General features: G+C 38.1%; 1 non-coding gene across 1 annotated transcript; it reads left to right on the top strand.

Moving 5' to 3' along the window:
* The first annotated feature begins 3,166 nt into the window (after positions 1-3,166).
* LOC131178053 (small nucleolar RNA R71) lies at positions 3,167-3,273 on the top strand. Its single transcript, XR_009147184.1, has one exon. It is a non-coding gene; the product is annotated as a small nucleolar RNA R71 (small nucleolar RNA).
* The last annotated feature ends 2,791 nt before the right edge of the window (positions 3,274-6,064 follow it).

Here is a 6,064-nt window from a genome sequence, read left to right as displayed (position 1 = left end):
GGAGGGAAATTAGCAGTCTTCTCGCTCGAAATCGGTTCGCTAATTACATTGGTCGACCGATTCGAGGTCAACATAATCGATATTTTCGATTTAGGTTGGTAAATTAGTCTAGTTCTCTCACTGTCATCAGAGGTGGCCATAGTGATTTTCTGATCACCGGGGTCATAAATTTTCTGTTGATAAACAAGGTGAACAGCCAGAAAAAGATCAAAAGCAGTTATCATGGCCGGGATTGTTGCCTGAGCAGCTAGAACAGGAAAAGTGAGAAGGAAAGAGGAGAAAATCAAATGCGGAGGGGTTTCCTGTGAGAGGTATATATATAGAGAAGGTATGAGCATTTATTGCTAGCAGAAAATGAAGCAAACGCCTCGGAAATTGAAGGAATAAATGCTTTGACTGAACCGGACCAGATGAAGGAGAATACCAGAGTGGGAGAGATTTGAAGAGGGGGCCCGGCATGAAACATCGGAAAAAGAGCATATTGGAAAGGTCGGAAGGAATGGGAGATCGAAAAGCAAAGGGAATAAGACAACTTCCAATAACTGTCGTCATAATCAGAGCCGAGGTATTTAAAGCGCTACAAACGAGATCAAATCTCCACCACACGCCTCATCTGCAGAATCGCTCACATTACTGACAAGTGCAAGACCATGTCATGATAGTTCTATACATTCCGATCTCCGCCGTTGATCTTACTTGTAAGGATAAGCCCAGAGCCCTTGGATCAAAGAGAAGACGACAAGACCGGTGCCTTTTATTCCCGGCCCTTAGATCTTCCTTGGTAAGAAGATTATGAACCGTCAAATTAGAAAAGAGAAAGGACAAATATTCTGTATAGTATCTCAGCCATTTATTTTGATTCTCTTCAATTCTCAAGCGTCAGATCATGTCCTTTAAAATCCAGACCTTTCGTCTCCCGCAAAGAGAATCCTGACCCTTCATTGGAAGCACTCGTTCACTATAAATACCTGAATGAAAACTATTAAAGGGAGGACGAAGAAAAAAAGGGTGGTGATTATAGTGGAAAGGCTCTGAAAATTGATTCAGTTTTGCTACTCTGCTATTTTTAAGCTAGAAAGACTTTAGAAACCAGTTTTTTAAAGTATTTTCTTTGAAGAAGTGTTGGACACTGGAACTCTTGATTTTCAGTTTGTTCATTGCTCTGCGATACCCTTTCTTAAGTTTCAGTTCTGTTTTCATCACCTTTATATCCACTTTTATTTTCTGAGCTCAATCTCATTCATTATCATTCCGGCTCGATTACATGCTAACTAGGCATTCGTCATTTCAAGGCAAGCATTAGTCCCCAGACTATTAGCCCACAACTCTGCAACATTCGCGACTCCATAGTTAGTTCAATAGGTTCAACTTCCTGCAAGTGAGTGTCGGAACTGTTGCCATATCCAGTGTTCGTCTTTATTTTTTTTTTATTTTTTTTTACCCTCGTAATTTTCATTAAAGTTTGTCTTATGTTAGAAGGTCCCACGTGGGTGGTTATTCTCGAGTTTATCTTTGATATATCAGTTCATGTTATTTATTTGTTCTTGGTCTTTTATTATTTCCTAATGTAGGTGTTCTGGTTACGGGTAACGTATAGGTAGTTTGATAAAATGATGGGTAGTAGTATCTTAACATAAGAGTTTTTAAATAAATGTTCGGATAATAAATCAGAGAATTATGAAGACCACTTGACTAGCTCGAGAAGATGACTGGGTAAGGTGGAGAGTCGGAGTAAAACTGAATTTCAGACTAGCAAATGGAATAGAGCAAACGTTGCTTGTCAAAAGGTACTGGTAAGCCGATCACATAGGAGATCGATAAAATTCAGTCTGGTATCCCTTATCTAGTCACAAGGTACTAACGAGTTAAAAGAAGCCTAATCCGGGTTCCCAGTATTTTCGGATGCCATAACCCTTAGCCTAAGGTCCTTGCGCGATACGATCAAAATTAAATTTCGAGAGGTCGGGGGGAGATTTCTTATCTGATCCCCATCCAAACCAAATAGGAGATCGGAGGAGAGTTCTTATCTGGTTTTCAGTCAAAGCTTTTTAATAATCATTTAAAGAGATCGGAGGAGAGTTCTTATCCAATCCTCAATCCAAATTTTAAATATTAAAGAGAGATCGGAGGAGAGTTCTCATCCGATTCTCAATTCAAATTTTAGATATTAAAGAGAGATCGGAGGAGAATTCCTATCCGATTCTCAATTCAAATTTTAAACATTAAAAAGAGATCGGAGGAGAGTTCTTATCCGATTCTTAATTCAAATTTTAAATATTAAAAAGAGATCGGAGGAGAGTTCTTATTCGATTCTCAATCCAAATTTTAAATGGTAAAAAGAGATCGGAGGAGAGTTCTTATCCGATTCTCAAATCAAACTAAATAAATATACAGAAATTGGAGGAGAGTTCTTATCCGTTTTTCAAATCAAATTTTACTAAATGTACAGAGAACAGAGGAGAGTTCTTATTCGATTCTCAAAATCAAATTTCAATAAGCATGCAAAGTAAATCCCATAAACAAAAACCGCAACACAATATCAATTCACTAAGATCGTCTCATTTACTTATGTATCTGGGTAACCCGAAAACTAGTGAAAAAATAAATATTCTCTTTTATCAAAGGGATTAACATCTTCATTCTAGCCTAACCCTCCTAGCTATCGATTTTAATTTATAAAGAGCATAATTTTAAATCTGCTGACCCTCATAGAGGGACGAGGCGGGGTGCCTAACACCTTCCCCGCCCATATACGGACCCCGAACCTAGAATCTCTGCTTTCAAAGTGGTTTTATGTTAGTTTGTTTTCATAAATGGTTTCTTTAATTTCCCTCGAAATTAAAGTGGCGACTCCTCACTCTTTCCCACTTCGGTGAGTGTTCACCAAGCGATCGCAAAATACCTTGCGACATCGAGTTTACTTGTGAGCTGATCAAATTGAACATTTATCATGCTTAGGGCATCTACATCTAGTACCCCTGCAGTTTTCCTTGCATTTCCTCTTTCATTTGACCACTCATAGTTATGGTATGCCACCCTTTCTAGAAGTTCAAGTGCTTGTGGCACCGTTTTCTCCATTAGATCACCTTCTGTAGCTGAATCAACTGTGCTCCTTGTAGAGAGTAGTAACCCATTATAGAAGTTTTGCACTAATAGCCAATCTTCTATACCATGGTGTGGACATTCTCTTTGTAGGTCTTTATATCTTTCCCATGCATCATAGAGTGATTCTCCCTCCTTTTGTCTAAAGTTGTTGAGCTCAAGCCTTAGTTTTGCAGTCTTTACAGGTGGAAAATACCTTGTTATAAAAGCTTGAGAGAGATTCTCTCAAGTAGTGAATGTTCCAACTGCTTGAGAAAGTAACCACTTCCTTGCTCTGTCCCAAAGTGAGAATGGGAATGCTCAGAATTTTATTGCTTGATCAAACACTCCATTCATCTTCAATGTATCACATAGGAAAAGAAATCATTGGAGGTGAGAGTGTGGGTCTTCTGTAGGCAAACCTGAAAACTGGGCTTATTGAATCATTTGGAGCCATGCTGGTTTTAATTCAAAGTTGTTGGCTTCTACTGTGGGTCTAGTGATACTGGGCTGAAATCCTTAGACAGATGGTGCTCCATAATCTCTCAAGAGTCTCGGTCTGTCATTATTATCACCCATGGTTGGAATTTCAGGATCTCCTTGACTGGGCTCTTGATGTTTCCTTTCCCTCCTGATGGCTTTCAAAGTTCTGTCTATCTTTGGATCATAGTCCAATATTTCTTCTTCTGGCCTTGTTCTGGTCATATACCAGATTGAGCACCTGATAAAAAAGAAGAGAAATATAACCAGTAAAATAAAATTATATAATAAATATAATTGCCTAAATCATCTAAATTGCCTATCGCTTGATATTACTAATACCAAAGAGTCCCCGGTAATGACGCCAAAAACTTGTTTGCCTGGTTTTACAATCCCGCAAGTGCATGGATCACTAACAAGTAATAAAGTGATAAGTAGAGTATCATTCCCACAAGGACCTTTGTTTAGCAAGTACCAATCTACACAGTAATTTTGACAGTCTAGGCTATCGAATATTTAGGGAATAAAGTTCGTTAACTTTAAACACTAGAATAGTAAACTTAAAATGAAGTAATCTATTTTTGGAACAATCCTGGAGTTAAGATTTCATACTTGAATCTTATTATGGATGTTATCTTATTTATTTACTGAATTGAGGTTCATTTTTTTTTTTATGGAAATTAGCCCTAAGTTATCCTAAATCCTCTCTCAAGGCATCTAGGGTGTATTTTAATTAATTCAAACACTACTTTCATGGTGATGACCTTTGATCAATTTTTAGGTTCCACAAAGGTATAAGCCTATGTCTAGGTCAGAATTTCTATGTTCAAGATCTTGATTTTCTAATGTTAATCTTCACCTTTCAGTCATTCAATCAACATCTATAATTATGTCTAAGTGGGTACCATCACATAGCATGCATTAAGATCACAAGAAATTAAATCAAGAAACGAATCTCAAATCCAGTAAATAAAACTTAATTTCATCCATAATAATAATTACAAGCATTACTCTCCTAAATCCAGAATAAGGTAACTACTCACTCATGGTGAGTTCAGCAAACATCATGATAAAAAGTAAAGACAGTAAAAAGAAAACCATGTAAATAAATGAAGCAATAAGAATCTGTCTAGGGGGATGAAATGAAGAAACCGAAGATAGTTTGTAGCTTTGATCTTGTGGAACTTCAGCTGCAGAACTTCTTTGGGTACTGATGCGGAACCCGACAGCAGCAGCCTTCAGTAGTCTCCCTGCAGCAGTCGTTTTTTTTCCACACCCTCTTTTGATGTTTTCTTTTCTATTTATATTGGTTGCTCTAGGGTTAGGTTGCTCTGAGTCCAAAGGGCCTTAGGAGTCTCATTTTTATCCGAAAATAGGAGGGAAATTCAGGTTATAAAACTGGTTACAGCATAGTACACAGCCCGTGTGTCACTACATGGGTCTCACAAAGTAGGGCCATGTAACTTGCTAGAGGAGAATCACGTGGTCTTATTTTGGCACAAAAAGTTACACGGGTCTGTGCCAACTACACGAGCCTGATTACATGGGCCGTGTACTGTTGTTCCCATAAGTTTGTTCAAACTTGCGCTTCACAGAGACTTACACGGGTCCCCGCAGATTACACGGGTCTGATTACATGACCCGTGTACTTGTGTTTCTCATCGATTCTCTTGGCTTTCTTCTAACAGAGATTTACACGGGTCTGGGGCTTTGTTTTCACGACTCGTGTACTTTGTATCAGCAGAAATTCTCTGTTTCTTGACTCCTCCAAGCTTTTCTTGCACTCCTATACTTCTGTAGCTTCACCCAAACACCTGAAATGATGCAGAAAACTTGGAATTAAGGGCTTTACAATAGAAATTACAACAACTAATGAAATCAACTATTATGCATGAAAATAATTGCCTAAATGCTATGAAATATAATGTAAATGTGCTTAAAAACATCTATACAATTTTAGTGTATCAAATATCCTTTTCAGTACAAGTGGTATCAGAGCCTCGTAAAGTCTGTGCGGTCCCAGGTTCGATTTCGCCCTTTACACAAAATGCAAACTCTGCGCTAAGAGCTAGGCCTGACACGTCCCACGCAAGTGGAGCGTGATGGGTTGGGCTTGAGGACAGGATGACAAAGAGAATTTGGTGCCCTGACTGGACAGGATATCCTTTTCAGTTCAAGATACACATTCTAAGGTTTTCAGGAGAAAGAGAGAGAGTTTAGAAAGCCATGGAAGAAAACTCACAATATTATTTTAGAGAAAACTTTAGTCTAATTACAACTGGATAGAACGTCTCCTTATATAAGCAAGGAGAGTCTGGCTTTTACAAGCAACCGGCAAGTGACTAGCTACTAACACTCTAAAGTAAAAGAAATAAAGCACACTTAATTATTACATAATTTGATTGACAGACTTTAACTTTAATCATGGCATTGTTAACAGGTTAAAAGTGTCATAATCAGAATCGTCTGAGTCATCCACTCCAAAGAAGTCCTTTAGCTACTG

This window comes from Hevea brasiliensis, chromosome 2 (genome assembly GCF_030052815.1).
Source record: "Hevea brasiliensis isolate MT/VB/25A 57/8 chromosome 2, ASM3005281v1, whole genome shotgun sequence".
Lineage (NCBI taxonomy): Eukaryota > Viridiplantae > Streptophyta > Magnoliopsida > Malpighiales > Euphorbiaceae > Hevea > Hevea brasiliensis.
The sequence above is the reverse complement of the archived record's forward strand: the minus strand, read 5'-3'. Positions and strand labels throughout refer to the sequence as shown.